The sequence below is a fragment of the Schistocerca piceifrons genome, chromosome 1 (assembly GCF_021461385.2).
Source record: "Schistocerca piceifrons isolate TAMUIC-IGC-003096 chromosome 1, iqSchPice1.1, whole genome shotgun sequence".
NCBI lineage: Eukaryota > Metazoa > Arthropoda > Insecta > Orthoptera > Acrididae > Schistocerca > Schistocerca piceifrons.
This window is the reverse complement of record NC_060138.1, coordinates 866,457,572-866,484,613: the sequence shown is the minus strand read 5'-3', so window position 1 is coordinate 866,484,613 and position 27,042 is coordinate 866,457,572.

Genomic DNA, 27,042 nt, shown 5'->3' with positions numbered 1-27,042 from the left:
TGTGGAATACAAATATGGGATAAGTCTAGTAATGAAATAAAAACTTTCAAACTGTAGACAGTAACTATCAGAATAATAGCTAACGCAAGAAGAACAGACAGATGCAGGTCACTATTCAAAGAGCTTGGAATTTTAACTTTCCATATCATGTACAGAGAGTGGACAAAAAATATGGAAACACCAAAAGCACAAAACATCAGCGTTTCATCATGAAAACCGTTGGTAATTAAAACAGCTTCCAGTCGTCTGTGAACGCATAAAAACGGATCCTGTAAGATTTTCAAGGGAACGTTAAACCTTCCTTCCTGCAAAATAATGGCAAGTGTAGTTGGACGTGTATGGCGATCACCTACCCTTTTTTCCGAAGTAGACCACAAAGGTTTAATAAAATATTCTGGAGGCCAGAGGAGACGCGACACGTGTCCACAGAACCAGTCCTGAACAATACGAGCAGTATGAAAAGGAGCTCTGAGGTATTTAAACACAGCATCACTTTTGGGGACAAATATTGTACCATGGGATGGATCCGATCAGCCAAAATTGTAACACAGTACTTGGCAGCAGTGTGACCTTGCAGAGTAACCATAAGGGTCAAGGAATACTCCAGTATGGTTACCAAAATCGTCACCGAATCCCCACCATGTTTCACTTTTGGGATGCAATCTCTGCCAGAGGCTGGAAACAGTGTGAAACAAGACTCATGCGACCAAATGACATTCATCCGTTGCTCCGTAGCTCGCCCAGAAACTCCTTGCCTATGGACCTTCTTTCCTGTTGTTTTGGTGCTGACATTCTGTTCTGCAGTTCTACAGTGATTGTTGCAGTTGTCGTGCTTTTATTTTTTGCCACAATTGGAGTTGGAGTCGCTTCTCTTGGGTACGTACACCTGCGTTGTGCAACTAAATCACGCGAAGAGGTCGCAGTGTTTGACCGAAACATTGTAACAAAACATACGCCTCCCAAGTCATCACCAGCGATGTGAAGTACACTTTTAGGCAATTTATTTTACGGTACTTTTATAATCAACCAGTCACATCGAATTGGTGCTGAGTTCCGGGAAAATTTGTATGTTAAATTACATACGGACTTCTTATAAATTAGTTATACAATAGTAACCTTCGATTATGAAAAGGTTAAATAACTTACAGAAATATTTGATCAGCACTGAATGTAATATATATATATATATATATATATATTTTTTTTTTTTTTTTTTTTTTTTGCCACAGTCCTCCTCAACGACCGTTGGTCACGATGACGCACCACACAATTCCGTCCCCGTTGTGAGTCAGAGGATGACTTTTTACGGTTTGCCTGCCTGCCGTATACGTCACCTACCTTGGTTACGGAGGCACCAACCGCACGAGCACCAACAATTGTCCCACTTAGCTCTGACATAATGGACTCACAACTACACTGAACACTATTCGCATCACGACTTACACACACACACACACACACACACACACACACACACACACACACACACGTGTTATTAATTGGTACAATCGTTTCACTATAATAAATTAGTTATATAATAGTAACCTTCGATCTTGAAAAGGGTAAATAACTTACAGAAATATTTGATCGGCACTGAATGCAGTTTGCAGGGTGAGAAACTAACTAAGGTCACCAAGAATGACTCCTAAAGTATGATAGGAGCTGTTACTGGGACAAAAGTAGCGTGGGACAACGGGGGCCATAATATGACGTTGGTTCTCTTTGTCGCTAAGTGGGGTCGCGTCAGAGATATGAAGGTCAACTTTGTTTTTTTAAATGTAGTGCTGTAGTTTAGTACTTATTTTCTGATAACGGCTATGGAGCCGCATCTAATGATGTGTAAAAGTAAGGTCTTTGAAGGTCAACGAAGGTCACAAAGGGCCCATGAACGTCCGTTTACAGAACGTGTTCGAAGTGATGACCATTGATATCAATGCAGTGCTGCAATCTTCTTATTATGTATTGAGTGATATTCCTTATCTCATCGGCAGTTATCGAAGCACATGCTCTGACAGTTCTCTGTCGCATATCTTCAGGTGTAGTTTGAAAGTGTTTATAAACAATTTCTTTCTTGAATTCCCCCAAGAGTGAATATCCAGAGGCATCACGTCTGGCGAACGAACCGGCCACGACACATCTCCTCCGCGTCAAATCCAACGATTGGGGATTTGTCTCTCCAGCTCATTTCTAGCCATCAGCGAAAGATGTGCCGAACACCCATTGTGTTGATACCGCATTCTGTTCCCTGTTCCCAAAAGGTGTTTCTTCCAGTAACAGACCTAATGTTTACTGCTGGAATGTGGTGTACTTCCTACCATTAAAATTTTTTTCGATGAAATACGAGCATTTAATACTGTCCTCCAGAATCCTACACCATACATTCACCGACCACGGTTTCTGGTATGCAGCTAGCCACAGCCGACATGGATTTTCAGTAGCCCACTAACGAATGTTCTGCTAATAAACATTTCCATGGTTCACGCAAATAAAATCAAATTAATAAATTTGTCATCCCTCTGAATCTGAAGTTGAACCCATCGGCAGAATTCAATGCGACGCAAACAATCGGTACCAGTTAATTCTTGGTCTAGAGTGATACGGTAAGGATAATATTTATGACGATGCAGAACATGGACAACACTACTCTGGCTCATGCCAGATTCCCTTGCGATTTGACGCGAACTAACACAAGGATCTCGAACCACGGTGACAAGGGTACCAATTTTAGTTTCGTCGTTAGTAACTTTCCTTTGCCGGATATGTTTGTAACGCGTTGTTCTCAATTTATCATACACATGTTTAAATATACGACGTGTAGGGTGAGTACGTTGAGGATATCTTTCAGCGTATAATTCTCTAGCTCTCACTGAATTTCATTGGCATTCTTCGAAAAATGAAAAGCATAACGACTTCTTCTTCGATGGAATACATCATTCACAATCGCTTGTTTCAACGATACTATTTTTACCGTTCCTATTAGTGTTATATTGCGAAACCGTCGAATGGTGTTAACAAGTCATCGGCACGTTAGATGGATTCGCCGTATTCGGTGACTATTTACTATTTGCGCGATACACGAGAGAGAATTGTCGAAGCATGTACTTCGATAAGTGGCGAAGTGATAACGAATACCCCTCAATCCATGATAAGAATAATGCAGCACTGCATTGATACCAATGGTCATCACATCGAACACCTTCTGTAACGGACATTCATGCCACCTTTGCGACCTTCGTTCACCTTCAAAGACCTCACTGTCACACATCATTGGATTCGACTCGCTAGCCGCTATCACAAAATTAGTATCAAACTGTAGTGTCCCATGCAAAAAAACAAAGTTCACCTGACGCGACCCTCCCTGGCAACAGAAAATCAACGTCATATTAAGGCCCTCTTTGTCCCACACAACATTTGTCCCACAAGCTTTTCAGCTAGTATCATAGTTTCGGAGTTATAATAGGTGGCAATAGTTAGTGAATCACCCTTTATACCCAGGTTTTATTACCACCTAACGCTGCTAGTGTCTACGTACAACAGGCCATCATCTTAAATTTTTATTAATTTGTACAGTCGTTTCGCTGAAACTACCTGTGTGTTACAAGTGACTCCGGGTCAAAGTCGGGCAGCAGTCTGTGACGCAGCAACTGAAGAGTTCGGCAATGTTACATTCGCAGTCCAGTTAAATTAATGAGACGTGCCAAATTAGTGTGGAAGGTATTACGGAAACGCCTGTCATTCAAACACTACAAACTTGAACCGTTGCTAGCTTCATGAGAAAGCAACAAAGGTAAATAAGTTGAGTTTTGTGTAGAAATGTTTAACAAAACGCAATCTGAAGATGACTTCCTTAATAAAATTGTGTGCAGTGACGAAGCTACCTTCCGTAGCTGCAGTAAAGTGAATTGGCATAATGCTCAGATATGGGGTGAGCCAGAAACCACATCACGTAATCGAACATGTAGGGGATTCATAGTATCTGTCAGGGAACTAATTACAGACGGGACATTTGTCTTGTTACAGAAGATAGTAACACTGAACATTTACAAGTAAAAACTTTAAGATATTCTGCATTCAGTGCTATATCAAACATTTCTGTAGGTTATTTTCCTTTCTCGCCATTACAGATTACTTTTGTATAATTAATTTATAAGCACTCTGGGTAAGGAATTTCAATTGTCTGTATTTTCAACATTTCGCGGCCCTGTCAGCAACTGTATAAATATTAATTTTAATTTTAAAAACCAACTGCCTCAGCTGCAAAGTTCACCCAGATTTACCTAGGTTTCAGTCGGGATAACCCAACCTTCTTCAGAATAAAAGTAACTACCGTCTCTCCCTAGTGGACATAGTCAAGCTAAAATTACAAATCCATAAATTAAAATCAGACTGTAAAAACTTATTTGAAACTGCCTCGGCGCCACTTCGCGACCGCGATGCGGCAGCCACGAGTGTTGTACTGGAACTGACCGTCATGAGGCCCGCCTAGGCGGACAGAATACCTTGCGCTTGCGCATAAACTGAGTGCTGGGCACTTGTTGGGTCAAGACACTGACCTAGCTCCTGACCTTGAATTTACTAGTAAAGTGAAATAAAAGAAAAGTACAGCTGAGGGAAAGGGCATATATGTTATCCTGTGCAGAACATATTTAGATCGACTGTCTTAACATTTATGAAGTATTCGTTGGTCATGGTATGAGGAAGACATCACGTGCTTACAACGTATGGCCTGTCTAGGAATATTTTATGTTTACGCACGAAGTTTAATCACCTAAAAGTAACTTAGGAGTGGGAAGGATAATATAAAGCCAACATCGTCATTATTATGACTAGGTCCGAAAATTTTTCTTTGAGACGTAAATGTTATGAATTTGCTTTGCTATGGTTACAACGCATGAACGCATGCGCTAATGTTAAGCATTTGCTTAGCTATGGTTACAACGCATTTTTAAAATTAAAATTAATTATCTGTCCTCGGGAAATTGTGAAGTGAAATCTGATGTCTCCGAGAATTTGGTCGCCTTACACTGTTTGTATTTATTTATGTTATATATTATGCAACTGAGGTCCTGGGTTCGAGTCCTGGTCGGGGCACACATTTTCATTTGTCCCCGTTAACGTGCGTCAACGCCTGTAAGCAGCTAAGGGTGTTCATTTCATTGTAATTTCGGGATGTCATTCTGCGCAGAATACCTCATTACGTTTGAGGACAGAATATGTTATAACCTTGCCAGTATCGTTGTAACTCTTTACATCGGCTTTGTAACTCTGATAACTGTCACTACTGTAATGGTTTTAAATACTTTGTGCTGTATCGAGAAACAGACTCATTAAAGGGTACTAGAAATTCTACAGCTCCTACAGCAGCACTCAGAACTGTACTCTGTGCGTGAGGACTCGTGTCGCAGATATCCGATACGCGTCGGTGTTGGTGGTTAACACAACGGATTCAAATAATATCAGTTGACAGGACGTACGTATGATTAAGAACTTTATTTCTCACAATGTTTTCACATCGTTTAACGGCAGGTACATCTGACAAGGTTATACAATAAGAAGAAATTTTTGTGCTGAGAAGGACATTACGCCATGAAAGTGACGCCTGCATGCTAATAGAACCCGAGCGGAGCACAAAAAGGGCCTGCGCCTACGGACGCGGCGCTTTCCCTTTCCCTCTCGCCCTCGCGGTGGCCCGGGCCGCTGGCTTACGCCTCGTCCTCGCTGCTGATGCCGCTGTCGGCAGATCCCCAGGCGACAGCTATTCCATTACTCGCATCACGTCAAACACTCTGCCCCCGGGGAAGGGTGCCAACAGCCCTGCCTCTGCTGAGACGAGAAGTGACGAGAGGAACACACTGCTGAACGCCGAGACGAACTTTGCTCCAGCAAGCGATTTCACGTGAAAAAGAAAAGTGAGCAGTAGGCAGGGTAGAGATTTAATCTCACCAGACAACTGCGCTTCAGTCACTTGAGACCCCCAGATCGCTTATCTCCCCACTCTAGTCAAAAATTAGTTGGTGCTGTTGAGCTACACCTCAGCATAGCATCAGTAAATGAAATACAGCAGGTAACGAATAAATTGAAGAATATCCTGAGTTATTAAACTACGACTGGAATTAGAACTACATTCTTTAATGAAAACAACGTTTAAGACAGATACTTTACCTGCAGTCTGGAATACGCAACTGCATTCCCCATAATTTAGAAGAATGATCCCCTTGTGTGCGATATCTACAGAGCAAAACGATGCCACTTGGAAAGTACTATTGAATTTCTTCTTAAACGCGCTGATCCCCATAACTGACGACCTAACTGGGGGCTGTCGACATGGTTCCCGCAGGAACAGATCGTGCAATGAAGATTAAGACGACCGTCTGCAAGCCCGAAATCTTTTTGAACAGATTCACAGTATATACACTACTGGCCACTAAAATTGCCACACCACGAAGATGACATGCTACAGACGCGAAATTTAATCTACAGGAGGAGGATGCTGTGATATGCAAATGATTATCTTTTCAGAGCATTCACACAAGGTTGGTGCCGGTGGCGACTCCTACTACGTGCTGACATGAAGAAAGTTTCCGACCGATTTCTCATACACAAACAGCAGTTGACCGGCGTTGCCTGGTGAAATGTAGTTGTCATGCCTAGTGCAAGGAGGAGAACTGCGTACCATCACGTTTCCGACTTTGATAAAGGTCGGATTGTAGCTTACCGCGATTGCGATTTATCATATCGCGACGTTGCTGCTCGCGTCGGTCGAAATCCAATAACAGTTAGCAGAATATGGAATCGGTGGGTTCAGGAGGATAATACGGAACGCCGTGCTGCATCCCAACGGCCTCGTATCACTGGCAGTCGAGATAACAGGCATCGTATCCCCATGGCTGTAAAGGATCGTGCAGCCACGTCTCGATCCCTAAGTCAACAGATGGGGACATTTGAAAGGCTACAACCATCGGCACGAACAGTTCGACGACGTTTGCAGCAGCATGGAGTATCAGCTCGGAGACCATGTCTGCGGTTACCCTTGACGCTGCATCACAGACACGAGCGCCTGCGATGCTGTACTCAACGACGAACATGGGTGCACGACTGGCAAAACGTCATTTTGTCGGATGAATCCAGATTATGTTTACAGCATCATGATGGTCGCAACCGTGTTTGGCGACATCGCGGTGAACGCACATTGGAAGCGTGTATTCGTCATCGCCATACTGGCGTATCACCGGGCTTGATGGTATGGGTGCCATTGGTTACACGTTTCGGTCACCTCTTGTTCGTATTGACGGCACTTTGAACAGTGGACGTTACATTTCAGATGTGTCACGACCCGTGCCTTTGCCCTTCATTCGATCCCTGCGAAACCCCTACATTTCAGCAGGATAATGCACGACCGCATGTTGAAGGTCCTGTACGGGCCTTTCTGGATACGAAAAATGTTCGACTGCTGCCCTGGCCAGCACATTCTCCAGATCTCTCACCAATTGAAAACGTCTGGTTCAAATGGTTCAAATGGTTCAAATGGCTCTGAGCACTATGGGACTTAACTTCTCAGGTCACCAGTCCCCTAGAACTACTTAAACCTAACTAACCTAAGGACATCACACACACCCATGCCCGAGGCAGGATTCGAACCTGCGACTGTAGCGGTCGCGCGGTTCCAGACTGCAGCGACTAGAACCGCTCGGCCATTCCGAAAACGTCTGGTCAATGGTGGCAGAGCAACTGGCTCGTCACAATACGCCAGTCACTACTCTTGATGAACTGTGGTGTCGCGTTGAAGCTGCATGGGCAGCTGTACCTGTACACGCCATCCAAGCTCTGTTTGACTCAATGCCTTGGAGTATCAAGACCGTTATTACGGCCAGAGGTGGTTGTTCTGGGTACTGATTTCTCAGGATCTATGCACCCAAATTGCGTGAAAATGTAATCACATGTCAGTGCTAGTATAATATATCTGTCCAATGAATACCCATTTATCATCAGCATTTCTTCTTTGTGTAGCAATTTTAATGGCCAGTAGTGTAATATATTCACTCTAAGGCGTTAAGATTTCAAGAAGCCCTGCTATAGTATACCGACATACACTCCTAAATATAGTGAGGGAATCTGAAATATCCTCAAATGTAATCAGATTAGTTGAAAGGTGCACAGATGGAAAGTTGTGTCGTGTGAAGCATCTATAGAAGAAACTGAAAATTTTAAGTTCAACACTACTGAGAGAAGGGGACGCCGTTTCAAAAAGTTTATTTATCCTCGTCTTAGAGAAGGGCGACAGTGGATTTACTAAAACTAACCCTGGGGCGTGAAATTTACTAGACTGACTACCCAGATGATGTAGCATTGATACGTAATTCCAAAACAATTAATCAGAGCTATGCAAAGACATTAGAAAATCACCGAATAAACAGGACTTCTTGTTAACGTAGAAATGACGGAATATGCAGTCATAAGTAAGAAAATCCGAGGTGACGCACCTTCCATTGTAGATCGATTTACCTTCAGCAGAGTCTACCGTTTCAAGTACTTAGGAAGTCTCTTTAGTAACAACAGCAGAACGGACACAGAAGCAGATTCTCATCTAGAAGAAAGTGAGCGAAACACTTTTTAGATTAATCAATATCCTTAACGAAAAGATTACTTGTTCTTATCTCAAAATTGGCTTTTGTGAATTGATTATTTTACCGGTAATATTATACAGGTGTGAAATAATATTTAATACCAAACATGTTGAGGAACTATTACTGTCTTTCTGGCCTACATGTCGTGGAAGTATAACGGAATGAAGGATAAGAAAAAATGAAGAACTACGATGGAGCGGAGAAAACACCATAACATCATCGAAGTGCTACAGAAGAGCAGGTAGAACTGGGGCCATATAGCAAGAACGACGGACAGTAAGCTATCTACTTCGGTAGCTCAGATGGCGCCGGCACGGTAGCTGAGTGTGTTCGGTCAGAGGGTTTAGCTACCCTCTGAAATAAAAAAAACTGAGTTAATGGATCAACAACGAACTTAAACGGATGTCTTACGACGTCCGCCCCGAGCAGATGCAACGAACAAAAGTGAACAAAATGAGATTAAAAAAAAAGATGGTAGAGCGCTTGTCCGCGAAAGGTAAAGGTCCCGAGCTCAAGTCTCGGTCGGGCACACAGTTTTAATCTGCCAGGAAGTTTCATATCAGCGCACACTCCGCAGCAGAGTGAAAATCTCATTCTGGAAACATCCCCCAGGCTGTGGATAAGCCATGTCTCTGCAGTATCCTTTCTTTCAGGAGTGCTAGTTCTGCAAGCTTCGCGGGAGAGCTTCTGTAAAGTTTGGAAGGTAGGAGACGAGATACTGCCAGAAGTAAAGCTGTGAGTACCGGGCGTGAATCGTGCTTCGGTAGCTCAGATGGTAGAGCACTTGCCTGCGAAAGGCAAAGGTCCCGAGTTCGAGTCTCGGTCGGGCACACAGTTTTAATCTGCCAGGAAGTTTCATATCATCGCACACTCCGCAGCAGAGTGAAAATCTCATTCAGTAAACTATCTGTTTACCACTCTGCTGGACAATAGATAGAGGAAGAAGCACATTCAGAATTACGTTGTGAGATACGGGACGACACAGTATGAACATCAAGATCAAATAGCTAAATGTGCGTTACACTGAAAGAAATGGAAGAAGCTCGTAGAGCTGACGGATGTCGATTAGACCATTGCACATGTAGAGTGTATCTTCTGCTTGAATGAGGGTAGAATTTGGAATAGATTTCAACTTAGGCATCTGAACTAAAAGTTTACCTTGGTGTCAGTCTGAAGTTGCCGATTGATATATTTACCGATGGTGTTCTGCCTCTCCTACAGCTCTAAGCATTGGAAGACGGGGACAGAAATTTCAGTATATTTGATGCTTCCGAATTTTGAAAACCGTCGGTCGCCCCTGTGTGGTTTCCAACAAATAGAGTGCATTAAACGACGTTTAGCATTTAGGCCGTGCCAGCTGGGAGTTGGGCATTGTTCATGAGACTGCCTCATTATTTGCAGTGACGTTTGTGTTGCGACCCTTGCTGGTGGTGATGAACAAGAGGTGTAAGTCATTCTGAGCGTGGAGATGGCAGGAAATATTTCACGTTAAGTGTTCAGTTATGAGAATATGTTCGATTCAAGTGGAAAAGTGAGCCACCTCAACATAAGAGTATGGGGAACATAGCAGCTACATACCAAGTCGAGCACGAGAGACGCCATCAAAGGATACGTACGTTCTGCACCGACTTCTGAGAAAATCCTGTTCTTTCCCACAGAAATGTTGGATATATGGATCAAATCCCGTACTATGTTGGAAAATTTGCTCATTGCACCATTACGCAAACACAAAACACCTTTTTTTTTCAAAAGTACAGATAACTACCTCACTGGTTTTTGATTTTAGAGTGTTTCTAATCAATGACCTGCCTCAACAATAAATCGGCCATAAGGGGCGTACAGATATTGCATTGCAAAACTGACCTCGAAGATCATCTGATCTGACGGTACGCGGCTTGTTTTTTAGTATTGGAAGTGGCATATGCTTCTTCTCTCAACAATTTGGCAACCAATTATGATAATTTGAAAAAGATCCTGGGCCGAAAATAATCATCGAGTGAGTAAAAAAATGAAATTTCAACTTTAGCAGTTTCTCGTTTTACTGATTAAGATGTTGATCATTAAAAATGGTTCAAATGGCTCTGAGCACTATGGGACTTAACTTCTGAGGTCATCAGTCCCATAGAACTTAGAACTAATTAAACCTAACCTAAGGACATCACACACATCCACGCCCGAGGCAGGATTCGAACGTGCGACTGTAGCTGTCGCGCGGTTCCAGACTGTAGCGCCTAGAACCACTCGGCCAATCCGGCCGGCACAGTTCATTAAACCTGAAGAACAAAATACTTAACTATAATATTATCAGTGCATTATCCTAACATCTTCTTTAATAGTTATTTTTCGAATTTTGTTTTTTGTATCAATTCCTGAAAAAAACATCGCAGGCCAGAGGGAAATTCTTAGCATTTCTGAACTAACCATATCAAAAAATTAGAATCACCTGAAATGACTAAGAAACAAATTTTAAAAGTATAAATTTGTAGACCTGTGGTATTAGAGGAAGCAGACCTGCACAGTAAAAGAGGCATTCCTCTCACAAACGAATTATAACGTGACGACGCTTAAGAAAAGTAATTCTGAGACTGCGGTCCTGGATCACAGCACTGTACAGAAGAGTAGCATGAACTGTCGAAAAATACGGAAAAGCAGAGAATCGAAGCACTTGAGATGTGGTGTTACATAAGGATTCTGGAAATCACGCAAACTGTTAAGATATGAGAAATTTCTCAACAGAATTTGTAGGAAAGAAATGTATGGAGAATACCAACTACAAGAAGTGATACGAAGATTTAAGCGATGCGACGTCTGCAACAATTCGACGCTATGGCTTCACTGCCATTGGTCATCCTCCGTACGGCCCCAACTTGGTTTCGTCCGATTTTCGTCTGTTTCCAAAACTTAAACAGTACCTTCGAGAACTTCTCTTTGACAGTGATGAAGCTGTACAACCAGAGATGAGGTCACCGGTCTATCAAGAAAGTCAAACATTCTACAGTAACGGTATCAAGAATTCTGTCTCTCATTGTGAGAAATATATTCGTGACCAGGGTGACTATGTTGAGAAATAAGTACGTACACGTGAAGAATACAGACGTCCATTGTTATTAGCGTTAGACATATTTAAAAAGCTTGAAGATTTCCACACAAAAAATTCGGAGGCATTAATTTCTAGCATTTTCTTGTAGTGTACTATGATAGAGGATACTCCATGTGGGACACTCAATCCTTGATATCCTTTACAGTGAACAAGTAAGGCAAGAAGAGGTATGTGCTGTTCCATATGCGAGGGCTATTCGGAAAGTAAGAAACGATCGGTCGTGAAATGGAAACCACAGAGAAAATCTAAACTGGTTCACTTACAACAGTTAGAAATTAGGAAATTCGGTAAGTTCCTATGGGACCAAACTGCTGAGGTCATCGGTCCCTAGGCTTAAATACTAATTAATCTTACTTAAACTAACTTACGCTAAGGACAACACATACACCCAGCCCGAGAGAGGACTCGAATCTCCGATGCGGGCAGCCGCGCGAATTGTGGCAAGGCGCCTTAGACTGCGCGGCTACTTCGTGCGGCTGCAACAGTTACCTACAGCTGCCAGTTACTTCTCTACATAGTCGCGAGCTCCGACTTAGACATCTGTCGCAGTGTTTTACCAACTCTCCAATACCATCGTCGTATAAGACAGCCTCCTGCGCTTTCCGACGATTTTCTATGCTGGACTGAAGCTCTTGGTCTTTGCCAAAATGTTGTCTTCATAGATAACGATTCATGTGAGCACATATAAAATCAGAGGGGGCCAAGTCCAGGCAATATGGTAGATTATCAAACACATCCCATCGGAAACACTTCAGGATCATCCTGATTGCCTGTGCAGTGTGCGGCCGAGATCTATCATGAAATGTGCTTGCTCGAAATCAGGCGAAATCTCTCGGCAGGCACCAATACTTGGCGGGGGACCTTAGTTTCTAGGCATCTTTACTCGCTCATGTGCGCTCAGAGATGACAAGAGTGACGTGACGCTATGTATGGCCATACTAGTGACGCTGCCCAACACATCTGTGCACAGCTTCGTCGGATTTTCACGTTTTTTCCATTTCGCGACCGATCATTCCTTACTTTCCGAATAGCCATCGTATTTCCTAGAATGCTTCATCACATTTCTGAAGCAGTAAACGTTTTTCGGAAGATGCGCATTAGAAGCACATGGCAGTCATTAGGAGCGCATGGCTTGGTTGATGATACTCGACTTTTCAACAACAGAGTCCGTATTGACTATGATGTAACCGGAACACATGTCGTAGAAGTCTCAGGTTTCGATAATGGATGCATTTCCGACGAGTGTCACTTCCTTACAGACTCTGTTCATTAGGCTTTTATACTGCTTTCCCACAACAATTTCTGTCTTGATACAATATTTATTTGTCTAATCACTACATTCCATTCAGTAAGCTCTGTAACACGTGTTACGTTTTCCTAACACACACTTCCCCCACAGGTCTCCCAGCCAGTTGTGGGAAGCTTCGCGTCTGCCTCTCGCCGTACTTTCTCTTGATCTAGTACGATGACACGATTGTCGAAGAGACTAAGATTTGTCGAGTTCGAATGCAGCTTGGCATTATTCTAGAGCTGTTCGCCTCTTACTTCCATTGGAGGGACATTTATTAAATATTTTGATTGTGAACTGAAATAGATTATTTAAATTCATGAACTGATTATTGTTATCAAGATCACTAATGCACATTTCAAGAAGTTTATTTGATTATTGTTATCAAGATCACTAATGCACATTTCAAGAAGTTTCTCCTATTCTCGGACTGTTACCAGTCAGCAAACGTAAGTTCGAAATCATTTGAGGGAATTCCTACATTTGGTGACGGACGTGTAGCAGAAACGAAACGAAAGAAAATACGAGGAATGGTGAATGAAGATGGAACCTGCGTTAGCTTAATATAGCACATGAAAGAATGTTATAGAGTCTACTGGCCGGCCGCTGTGACCGAGCGATTCTAGGCGCTTCAGTCCGAACGGCGCTGCTGCTACGGTCGCAGGTTCGAATCCTACCTAGGGCATGGATGTGTGTGATGTCCTTAGGTTAGTTAGGTTTAAGTAGTTCTAAGTTTAGGGGACTGATGACCTCAGATGTTAAGTCCCATACTGCTTAGAGCCATTTCAACCATTTGAAGAGTCTACTGAATATAGTGCTTGGATATGAAATGATTGTATCGGGGGAGAAACTGATGCAGGATGGACCAAACGAGCCTACAGATTAACGGCTGTGGCAGAAAGCGAGAATTGTCCGAAATGCAGCCACTATCCTAACCAGAGACGTCGACGATTGCCTGTCAACCGGCGTACTGCGGTTCTGAGTACATCATAGAAGATCGTCTGTAGTGGCTGTCAAGCTATAAACATATTCTGACTTTATGTTTTACGTTAATGATGGGATCTGATGCCCGCAGTAGCCAACACATGTATACACTGCAATAACCAAAATATTAACAAATCTAGTGAGTATGAATCGCAAAAATATCCCCACAATTGGTGCTTAATTATTTACTCCCGTTTTCTCTACCTTTCAATACTTTTATTTTCACTTATCTTGAACCCTCATGTAATTCTCAATTGCTGTCCGCTTGAAAGTACTAAGTCACTTTGGTCCACATTTGACACGGTACTGGGATGAACAATCAGCAAGGAAATTATTTTATCAATAAAACTTCTTTCAGTTATATTCTCAAGTAAGTCTTTAATGGCCGAGCCAGTTTCGACAGTTTAGCCGTTATCACTAGCCCGTAATTGCTTCTTAGCCGATGGATGTGTCAAGCTCGTACTAAAAGATTGTAAGCGACTGATAATGACAGGAAGTCTAAAATGGTTTACTAGATAAATAACTTATTAAGTAATTTACGTGGGCAATTGATTGAAATAATTTTCGGCCATCTTTCTTTCCAGCCAGAAGAGAAGGGTTTTCTATGCCTTGAGCATTGAGATCTGTTCGATATATACTTATGCTGACGGTCCAATTTCTTTTAAAATTTTATCGTCTTCTAAACATAAACTAGTTTTAGAAATATGCAGCATAAGATAGAATAATTAAAACTGTACAACAAATTCGTTTTAGGTGGTGTGTCACGATTTCTGCTCTTATGCGTAACCCTTCATATCTGCGTAGAACCTACCCAAAATGAAGATCTGGAAACAGAAATTGGCGAATGTGTTGGTGGAAGGAGTCATTAGGCCGTCTACATCTCTCTGCGCGTTGCCGATTTTTACCGTTTCTAAAGCTCAGGGTCAGAAGAACATGCCAGTGGTTGATTACTTCATAAAAAGGGTTATCACAGAATGTGTCCCCTTGCCGGATATTCGCAACTGCTACACCTGGTTTTCGGGGGCTAAGTGGTTCACGGTGCCTGATCTCAACCGAGATTATTATCAGGTATCCCTTACCGAAGTGTCTAAACATGTCACCGCATTCTGCATTTTCGGAAACCTGTGTGAGTTCTACTGGGTGCTGTTCGGCTTGTCCACTGGGGTGGCGGTTTTTTGTTGTTTGTTAGATCATAACCTGGGCAACCTGAAGTCTTCTTGTGTCTTTAATTACCTTGGTGATGTTGTCACTTATAGTCAGTCGTTTGGGAATCGTATTTTCCGTCTTCGGGAGGTCCTGTCCAAGCTCCAGAATGCGAAGTTCACTCTTACGCCTCCAAAATTACAGTTTATAGAAAATAGGTGTCGTTTCTGGACCATCTAATTTCCGAAGACAGAATTAGAATTTAACAGGGGCGAACTAAAGCGATAAAGAAATTTCCTCAGCCTCCAAATAGTTAGGAGATAGCCAGATTAATTGGGATGGCGATTTATTTTCGCCGTTTTGTCACTGATTTTGCCCAGATGGGCGCTCCCCTCAATAAACTACATAGGAAGGGGCAGAAATTTGTCTGGGGTGAGAACCAACAGGCGGCTTTTGAAGCAATCAAGACCTGTATCAACAACCCGCCGGTCTTAGCCGTCCCGGATTTCGGCAAACGAATTATCTTTCAAACCGATACCTCCAATGCCGGAATTACTTCAGTGTTGTTGCAAGAGAATCAAGATATTAGCTTTCGCTGTTAGAACGTTGTCTGGTCCCGAGAAGAATTACTCCGTTAATGAGTGCGAGGCACTAGCTGTGCTTTTCGTCTTAGAGAAGTTTCAGTTCTATCTTGAGCATAATGAGTCTGATCCAGAGACGGACAATGATTCCATAAGTTGGGTGTTAGGTCGACCCAGAAAAACTGGTAGGATTTCCAGGCGGGCGGTCCGCATCTCCATGTTTCATTTCAAGTTGCAACGCATAAAAGGATCTGTTTACTATTTGGTAATTTCACTTAACTGAAGCTGTTATCACTGGAGTCATGCCTGTTTTCTGTTTGGTAGTCTTACTCACTTGAAGCTGTTATTATTGAAGGCGTATCTGTTGCCTTTTAATTAAATAAGAGCTATTTCATAATTTGGGTTACCTGAAACTCTTAGATGTTTTCTACTCCTGTTATTAAGATCTGGCATCTTACGTAACCTGTCTTGTAATTGACTGAAATTGTGATTGCCAATGGTCTACTTATTTAAGAGCTACACTATGTGATCAAAAGTATCCGATCAACCCCCAAATATATACTTTTTCATATTAGGTACATTGTGTTGCCACCTGCTGCGAGGTACTCCATATCAGCGCCTTCAGTGGTCATTAGACGTCCTGGGAGAGCAGAATGGGGGTTACGCGGAACTCATGGACTTTGAACGTTTTCAGGTGTCATACATCTGTACGCGAGATTTTCACACTCCTAAACATGCGTAGGTCCATTGTTTCCGATGTTATAGTGAAGTAAAAACATGAAGGGACTCGTACAGCACAAAAGCGTACAGGCCGGCCTCGTCTGTTGACTGACAGAGTCCACCGACAGTTGAAGAGGGTCGTAATGTGCAATAGGCAGACATCTATCCAGACCATCAGACAGGAACTTGAAACTGCATCAGGATCCACTCCAAGTACTATGACAGTTAGGTGGGATGTGAGAAAACTTCGATATCATGGTTCACCGGCTGCTCATAAGCCACACATCACGCCGGGAAATGCTAAACGACGCCTCACGTGGTGTAAGGAGCGTAAACATTGGACGATCCAGCAGTGGAAAAATGTTGTGTGGAGTGACGAATCACGGTACACAATTTGGCGATCCGATGGCAGGGTGTGGGTATGGCGAATGCCCGATGACCGTCATCTGCCAGCAGTAAGATTCGGAGGCGGTAGTGTTGTAGTGTGGTCGTGTTTTTCATGGAGGGTTCTTGCACCCCTTGTTGTTTTGCACGGCACTATCACAGCACAGGCCTACATTAACGATTTAAGCACCTTATTGCTTCCCACTGCTGAAGAGAAATTCTGGGATAGCGACTGCATCTTTCAACACGATCGAGCACCCGTTCATAACGCACGACCTGTGGCAGAGTGTTACACGACAATAACATCACTCTAATGGACTGGCTTGGACATCTTTCACCGGCCGCGGTGGCCGTGCGGTTCTGGCGCTGCAGTCCGGAACCGCGGGACCGCTACGGTCGCAGGTTCGAATCCTGCCTCGGGCATGGGTGTGTGTGATGTCCTTAGGTTAGTTAGGTTTAAGTAGTTCTGAGTTCTAGGGGACTTATGACCTAAGATGTTGAGTCCCATAGTGCTCAGAGCCATTTTTTGGACATCTTTCGGATATTTTGGAATGCCGACTTCGTGACAGGCCTCACCGACCGACATCGATACTTCTCCTCAGTGCAGCACTCCGTGAAGAATGGGTTTCCATTCCCCAGGAAACCTTATAGCACCTGACTGAACATATATCTGCGAGAGTGCAAGCTGTCATCGAGGCTAAGATTGAGCCAACACCATACTGAATTCCAGCATTACCGGCAGAGGGCGCCACGAACGTGTAAGTCTATTTCAGACTGGTGTCCGGTTACTTCTGATCACGTAGTGTATGTACGTCAATAAGGTAGTAACAGGAAATGACATATGATGATACATTGGCCCTAACCTTTCACCTTACACCCCTTTATCCATAATTGTAGGTTTCATACGTAATCTCGAATTAGCGTCTTTCACAGAGGTGCATATCATGCAGAGAGCTATTATTGAATTTATTTTTGCGGTAAAGCACAGCATATCAGATGTTAGTAGGTACTTGCATAATGTCTACGGTGACCAGGCAGTGAACAAAACCACAGTGAGTCGTTGTGCGAGGCATCTGTCATCGTCGCAACAAAGTAGCGCAAGCCTGTCCGCTCTCATGGTTGCTGGCCAGCCCCACACACCAGTGAGTGATGCAGTGCTGAAAGCTGCGGACACACTCATTCGAGGTGATCGACGGATCGCAGTCCAAGAATTCGCTGCACAACTGGACGGCCCTGCTGGTAGTGCTGACACACTCGACCACCATTTAGGGAACTCAAAGATATGTGCCCGCTGGGTACCTTGCCGCCTAGCAGAAGACCACAAAGAATAACGGTAGACCATCTGCGGCGAATCGCTTGCTCGTTGCGGGACTGATAGTGACAATTATTGGTCGAACATCGTCACAGGCGATGATACATGGGTTCATCACTTCGAACCGGAAACGTAACGGCAGTCCGTGGAGTGGCACTGCACAATCACACCTCCGCAAAAATTTCGAAGCCACACCTTCAGCCTGTAAAGTCATGCGATGGCCTTTTGCGACTCTGAAGCGGTTATTCTGTTTGATGTCCCCATTACGGTGCGACGATCAGTTCTGAAATGTATTGTGCTACCCTCAGGAAGTTGAGGAAACGACTTCAGCTTGTTGGTCGCCACAAAAGTGCAAACGAACTTCTCCTTCTCCGTGAAAACTCAAGATTTTACACAATTCTGCTCACTGGAGAGTAGCTCACAAATCATCACTGGAGTGTTCTTCATCGACAGCCCGGAGCTCGTACCTTCGATGTGCCTCTGTTTAGGCGAATGAAGGACGAATGAAGGATGCAGCCCATGTGAAGCAATATGTAAATGATAGGGAGGTTATTGATGCAGCAAGGCGTTGGTTCCGATACCATGCCGGCGTACAGAGCCTCCCTATATGATCGCGTTAAATGGAGGTTTTGTTGAAAAATTTTGTAGCCAAATGAGTGAGCAATAATGTGATGTACTGAATAAAAATAAACTGCGTTCAGAAAATAAGTACGTTGCATTACTCATTGAACGCCCATCGTGAAGAGTGAAAATTAGTCGCTGATTGGTCTTCAACGACTTGCATAGCAGTTTGAACACAAAGGTCGCCTGCCTCTGGGGTTGAAAACTTTGTAGAACCGATGCAGCAGCGGAAATGGCTGCAACCGCGCAGGCCAAGTCAGATGACTTCTTTAGGCACCTAATTATCACACACATAATCTGTGTGCCTCATTATGATCCGAAATATAGAATGAAAGGAAGCACTTTAACCATTTGAATTTACTGCTGCCAAAAATGCGGAGACCCGACCGTCATCAGAAAATGTCATGCATATACTTTTCTCCTGCAGTAGTGTGGTGCTAACAGATATATTCACAAGAGGCAAACCACAACGTAAGCCTTAGTGCTGAAATCTCCTGTCGACATTGCAGGAGGCCGTCAAGACGAAGATTCGGAGTAACTGTCCAAAGGGGTGTGTACTGGAATAGCATGTTCGATGCTGAGGGGCTATTCCAGAACCTTGAGAGCCTCAGCAATTCGGTTCATGTGCGAGGGGGAATTTAATGTAGACTGGGGCGGCAGCGGAATTTGTATTGAGGAAGGAGCCTTGCGAGGGCAATCCGTGCAGTTGTGTGAACTGCTGTGCCAAGGTGGCTTACTGGCTATCGCACCTGCCTAGTACGCACGAGACCCGGGTTCGACACCCGGCCTTCTTACAAATTTTCATTCTCCGCTTCACTTCACATACATAAAAACATATTGAAATGAGACCAGTAATGTCTCTCAAATTGTGTCATTTCATTTGTGTAAGTACCTGTACCCATGTTTCGGGCTGGTTCCCCTATTTACGTTCGATGGTGAGGTGCTATTCCATAACATGGAGATCTTTGGCAGTTCTGTTCTTGTGTAAGGGGGGATTTAGTGTACATTGGGGTGGCACTGAGAATTCGGATTGAGGAGAGAAGCGTGTTAAGCTAACCCATGTAGTTGTGTGAACTGTTGTGCGCAGGTGGCTTAGTAGCTAACGCACCTACCTAGTAAGTAGGATACTCAGGTTCGATTCCCGATTTTAGTACTCCAAATTTTCACACTCCAGTCTTCATACATCAAATCATATCTGTATGAGACCAGTAAAGTCTCTGATGTCGTGTCATTTCATTTGGTCCTTCAATTCTGTTGCGCAGTGCAGTTACCAAAGTTTGTATATACGTTTTTAGTTAATAATATTTTATAAAAAAAAAAACAGAAAAAACCACTGATATTTTCAGCCGTCGTTTAGAGCCACGTACGCAGCGACTTGCAATACACACATCAGCTCAAACCATGTAGATGACTGGTCACCGTAGGCGTCACAACAAGCCAGCCCCGCTGATCGATGACTGCTGAACTGACTGCCACCTGTCAGCCAATTACGCTGGGCAAGAATCAAAAACGCATACTTCCCCGTCATCGTCAATTGACTCCTGTCGACAACTAGGAATTCGTGTGATTTGATTCACGTACACCATATAACATTGATAGCGTTTTTGCAATTTTACGTTTGGTACCTGAGACAGTGTAAACAGAAAACACTACCGTATGGGTACACAACATTTTAGCAACGATGTGCGAAAGTGCGCAGCAGGATTTACGTTCCTTCATGATTTATCGTTAGGCACCGCTAGTGGTACGGCGATGTAGGGTTGAAACACAGGCATCAGTCTGCGTTACAGTTTCAGACGGTCAAAATTTGTCTCGACAAGGTTAGCAGTGCTACACTCTCAAGGGTTTATACTGAAAAAAAAAAAAAAAAGAAACCAGCAACAGAGCTGCCGCTCTTCACGAGTATTGACGCATTAAAGGAATAGGAAGACGTCCGGTTTCTGTGACAGGGTTCAGCAATATGATTCGAAAGTTCGAATTAAATAGGTACCGCCGGCCGGTGTGGCCGAACGCCTCTAGGCGCTTCAGTCTGTAACCGCGCGACCTCTACGGTCGCAGGTTCGAATCCTTTCTGGGGCATGGTTGTGTGTGATGTCCTTAGGTTGGTTAGGTTCTAGGGAACTGATGACCTCAGATGTTAAGTCCCATAGCGCTCAGAGCCATTCGAACCATTTTTTTGAACTAGGTACCTGCGATGTCTCCTGGGAGAGGCTGACGGCCCATTGCGCCACAACCTGTTGAAGTTAATGCTACCATGGCTCAAATGGTGTACACAATGTGGGAACCTCAGCGGTGCATGAGCTCAGTCACAACATCAGGGCGTTTCTTGGTCCACCGTCCGAGAATTGCTGCAAGAATTTATGAAACGGCACCCGTAAAAACATCACACTACTCGGCAACTTTTGGCACGTGATACAAGCATTCTACCAGACTTTACCCTTGCGTTTTTAGTAAGGGTTGACATCGATGATACTCGGGCTTCGAAAATTTTTTGGAGTGATGAAGCACAGTTTACTCTCACTAAGGCAGTGAACGCTAAAAATTTTCCCATTTGGGGATCGTCACCGCCAAAATACGTTCATGAAGATTCCCAGCTTAGTGGATGTGTCACTGTGTGGCGCGACTTCACGGCACAGTTCGTGAATGGTCGATTTTTCTTTGAGGAGCTCAGACTAGTCAAAGGACAAGCAGTGTGGACAGCACACTTTACTATGGTCTGTTTCGCAGCCGCGTTATACCTGCTATAACTGTTTTGATGCACGATGGAGTTCCACCTTACATTTCTCGTGACGTCACTCGGTTACACCGTAACACTTTTGGAGAAAACCGAATCACTGGCTGATCGTTCCAGACCAGATTTGATTTATGGATGTGGAGCTACCTGAAGCACATGGACACTAGCACATGTTGGAGGCCAAAGGTGAGCACAGCAAAGGAGGAAGCCAACATCCCACCTGAGAAGTTTCTGGCAGCTGTAGAACAATCGTAATGCGGTTCCAGGGCGACGTCGATGCAGATGGTAGGCACTGAACAAATGTTACCTTCTCATTCTGAAATTAAAATGTGGTTCTTTCAGTGGTTTATTCGTCGGTCCCCTTCCTTATGTCCTTACAAAAGTTTCCACAGCGTTTCATTGCCTTACGATCACTTGTTGTTCGTGGGGGCCTTCTCATGCAACGAAAGCTTAATTGTAGCCATTCTGTATATCACTGACACTGAACGGAGACCTGAAATCTGCTCTTTGCATATATTACGTCACCTCTTTCGACCTACTCCATCAAGATCTGAGTTTTCGGGTGGCACTACTAATGGAGATCTGTACACTTCTGATCCAGAGACTGCGCCGACGATCTCATCCCTTGAGCTTCGGGGCCTAACCCTCACGATATCTCAACTAAGCGTCACAATTCCGTATGCTGGTATCCGGCTACAGCTGTTATATCCTAATTGCCTCGTAATTGGAAATCGAACTACCGTGGCTGTCTGCACCCTTGGGAAATACCGAAGCTATATTTCTTGTTGCAGTAGGAAAACAAGACTAAGTATCTAGTTTCTGAAACACTGTTTACATAGAGGACATAAGCGTAAAGTTACCAGTTTCGTTGGAGAATAATGAGCGAAGTAATCCATCGTAGCCTATTCCAATCGTTTTAGCACTCCCCTACAATGCGGAAACAGCAATATAGATCGGAAATTTACTCGTCATTGGCCCTTAATAAAAGTATTGTTAGTCCATTAACGGCTGGACTCGCGGACTGGGTTTTCTAAAGGTTATTAAGTTTGCTTGCACTAATTTTATAATTTCTATAATACCCTAAATTAGGGGAAATTACTTCACGTGCACTTTGATAGTGAAACAAGGAGTGTTTACTCTGTTCACCAATACATGGCGTGTACGACTTTCTTGCCGGGACTGATGACCCTGTAGTTTGGTCCCTTCACTCCCAAAACCAACCAACTAACCAACTTTCTTGCCAGTCTGACGTGAACAGAAGCCAGCTTCGGAAATAAACGTCAGGTCGAAGTTGAAAAATCTTCAAACAACTGGATTGTATAGGAAAATGTTTACAGAAATAGGACAGGTCGGCTAACAAAATTGCTGAGCGTCTCGGTTATGCTCTAGAGTTCTCTCTCTGTAATCTCTCGGTAGTATTGTGTATCTAGTTATTATCGTTACATTGAAGTACTGAGCCATGCAGCCAGCAGCGAGAAGAACCAAATTTTGAGTGACAAAGAGTCCGTTATGGAAGTAGTAATGCCCGTCGTCAGCAGGGACTCCACGAAATGAGAAAACCGTCGTGTTTAAATATTGAATCTGTTCTCTTTGAAAATTTTACGATCCCTCTTCTGCCAGTGACGTCTATGCAGTTCTCCACTGCAGACCGCTGAGCACAGCACGAAATGAGTCGATAACGGAAGACTGTTGCCGTTATGACTCTGCTACCGTTTGTGCAAATGTTAACAATCTGCCGAATTCAGAATCTACGTCGGTTGGTTTAGACACCCTTTGCAGCTACGAAAATATTTATTTTACACACTCCTCTAGTGTTCACATTCAAGACTTCCTCCATTTCGAGCTGATTCAATTTGTGTACATCGTCACCGTATATTATTGTCACTACAACCTCTGTTTCCAATTGGCATCTATAGTGCGCAGCTAATAATATACACTCCGTTGCGTGCATTTACAAAGTGAGTCTTTATATGGACTGACATTCTCAAATAAAGCATTTTCTTCACTGCTTTAGTGCTTCAAGAAAGCACTCTTTTGAAGTTTCAAACTGGTATGATCTTAGGCTTTCGGACTGATTGAGGTTTTATTAGTAGTACGACGACGTACTAGAATAGCTGTCGTAATACTAACTGATCTCTAGATGATGTTTATTTATGCGATGGGGGTTCAATAAGTAATGCGGCAAATTTCTGTTGAAAAAATGTGGACATCGTGGAATATACCCGCTTCAGATCCTATTCTTTCATGAAGTTCCAGTAGGTTGTGGCACTATATGTAATCTTCCAACTAGAGTTTGTAACGGAGTTGCGTTCCAAGCAGAGATCTGTCATTGAGTTTCTTTCGGCAGAAAACCAGAGCGTCGCAGATCTTCAAAGGTGTTTGCAGAATGTCTACGGGGATCTGGCAGTGAACAAAAGCACGGAGTGTCTTTGGGCAAGGTGTCTGTCATTGTCCCAACAAGGTCGTGCAAACCTGTCCGCTCTTCTGGATTCATATCGGCCGCACAGTTGTGTCTGACGCATTGTTAGAACTGGCGGATACTCTCATTAGAGGTGATCGACGGATCACAATCAAACAATTCGCTGTACAGCTGGACGCTGACACACTCATCCACCAGTCCGGGTATTCAAAGATGTGTGTCTGCTGGTTTCCTTGCTGCCTCACAGAAGACCATAAAGAGCAACAATGGATAATCTGCGCGGAATTGCTTGCTCCTTGCGAGACCGATTGTGACAATAATTAGTTGAATATCGTCACAGGCGATGAAACATGGGTTCATCACTTCGAACCGGAAAAAAACGGTAATCCATGGAATGGCGCTACACAATATCTCCTCATTTAAGTTCGAAGCTGCACCCTCGGCCGGTAAAGAAATGACGACGGTCTTCTGGGGCTCTGAAGGGGTTATTCTGTTTGAAATCCTTCCCAGTTGTGCAACGATCAACTCTGAAGTGTATTGTGATACTCTCAGGTAACCGAAGAACCGACTGTGGTGTGCTGGTCGCCACAAAGATACAAGAGAGCTTCTCCGTCTCCATAACAACGCAAAGCCTCACACAAGTCAGTGCACCTGAGAGAAGCTCACTAAACTTAATTGGACTAATCTTTCTCTTCCACCCTACAGCCCGAATCTTGCACCTTCCGATGTCCGTCCGTTTGGCCGAATAAAGGGTGCACCGCGAGGGAAGCAGAATGTAAATGATGCGGAGGTTACTGAGCAAGATGTTGGCATCGACGTCGATCAGTACAGCGATACATTCCCGACATACAGGCGCTCCCAGTAATGTGGCGTAAGGCCGTTGGGTTGAACGGAGTTTATATTGGAAAATAGGGTCTTGTAGCCGTAAGAATGGGGAATAGTTTGCTGTATTGGAATGCAGAATGAAACTAACCTATTTTCAGAGAGAAAGTGTTGCATTAGTTATTGAATGCCACTCACACAAGGGATGAACGCACTGTAGTAAGGTAGAATGCAGGCCAACTGTCATGACGTGATAAGGCATTTTACCAACCTATGCAGAGAAACTGTACAGTAATCACAAAGTCTGTCGGTACATGACTTAGCTTACGAAGCTGTGGCTGTAACTCATTGTTGGTATTGGTATTGTGACAATAGTGAACTTACGTCCCACATAGTGCAGTCTACATACTGTACCTAGAGGCTTGAAGTTGATACATATTCGAATGTTGACATGACAATGGGACGTCCACATAATAAACTAAGAGATTTTCCAGTGTTTTAGGTGATTGTATGATGACAAGCGTGGGTGCTTTACATTTCGTAAGTTGTTAGGGAACAGATACTGACGCGTTCCATAGTGGATGCCTCTTTACCGTTTTTCATTTGAGTGGTCACTTAGCCACACATACCTGAAAGTCAGCTTTAAGTACACTTGCATTCCCGCGCAGTGTTAAGAATTACTTTAATGTATGAACATTACGGTTTTATGAAATGTGAAGATTGAGGGCTGGTATTATGTATATGTGTGTGTGTGTGTGTGTGTGTGTGTGTGTGTGTGTGTGTGTGTGTGCGTTTGACAGAGAGAGAGAGAGAGAGAGAGAGAGACAAAGACAGAGATATATGGTGAGAGAGAGACTTCACTCCAACACACATATCCAAATGTACAGTACTGGCCATTAAAATTGCTACACCACGAAGATGACGTGCTAAAGACGCGAAACTTAACCGACAGGAAGAAGATGCTGTGATATGCAAATGAATAGCTTTTCAGAGCATTCACACAAGGTTGGCGCCGGTGGCGACACCTACAATGTGCTGACATGAGGAAAGTTTCCTACCGATTTCTCATACACAAACAACAGTTGACCGGCTTGGCCTGGTGAAACGTTGTTGTGATGCGTCGTGTAAGGAGGAGAAATGAGTACCATCACGTTTCCGACTTTGATAAAGGTCGGATTGTAGCCCATCGCGATTGCTGTTTATCGTATCGCGACATTGCTGCTCGTGTTGGTCGATATCCAATGATTGTTAGCAGAATATGGAATCGGTGGGCTCAGGAGGGTAATATGGAACGTAGTGCTGGATCCCAACGGTCTCGTATCACTAGCAGTCGAGATGACAGGCCTCTTATCCTCATGGCTGTAATGGATCGTGCAGCCACGTCTCGATCCCTGAGTCAACAGATGGGGTCATTTGCGAAACAACAACCATCTGCACGAACAGTTGACGACGTTTGCAGCAGCATGGACTATCAGCTCGGAGACCATGGCTGCGGTTACCCTTGACGCTGCATCACAGACAGGAGCGGCTGCGATGGTGTACTTAACGACGAACCTGGGTGCACGAATGGCGAAACCTAATTTTTTCGGATGAATCCAGGTTCTGTTTACAGCATCATGATGGTCGCATCCGTGTTTGGCGACATCGTGGTGAAACATTGGAAGCGTGTAATCGTCATCGACATAGTGGCGTATCACCCGGCGTGATGGTATGGTGTGCCATTGGTTACACGTCTCGGTCACCTCTTGTTCGCATTGACGGCACTTTGAACAGCGGACGTTACATTTCAGATGTGTTACGACTCGTGGCTCTATCCTTCATTCGATCCCTCCGAAACTTTACATTTGAGCAGGATAATACACGACCGCATGTTGCAGGTGTTGAAGGTGCTTGGGCAGCTGTACCTGTACACGCCATCCAAGCTCTGTTTGACTCAATGCCCAGGCGTATCAAGGCCGTTATTACGGCCAGAGTTGATTGTTCTGGGTACTGATTTCTCAAGATCTATGCACCCAAATTGCGTGAAAATGTAATCACATTTCAGTTCTAGTATAATATATTTGTCCAATGAATACCCGTTTATCATCTGCATTTCGTCTTGTTGTACCAATTTGAATGGCCAGTAGTGTATTATTTCGGAGTGACTGGCTCTTTACACAAGCGGTGTGCCATACTTTCACTTTATCATTCAAATTTTGGGACATGTTATCTCAAAAGTATGATTGGGTTTTCAACATATGTAAAACAATGTCTTTCAGCTTCGTAATTCCAGGTAGAGTGGATGAAAAAGAGATTATGTGGGACAAACTT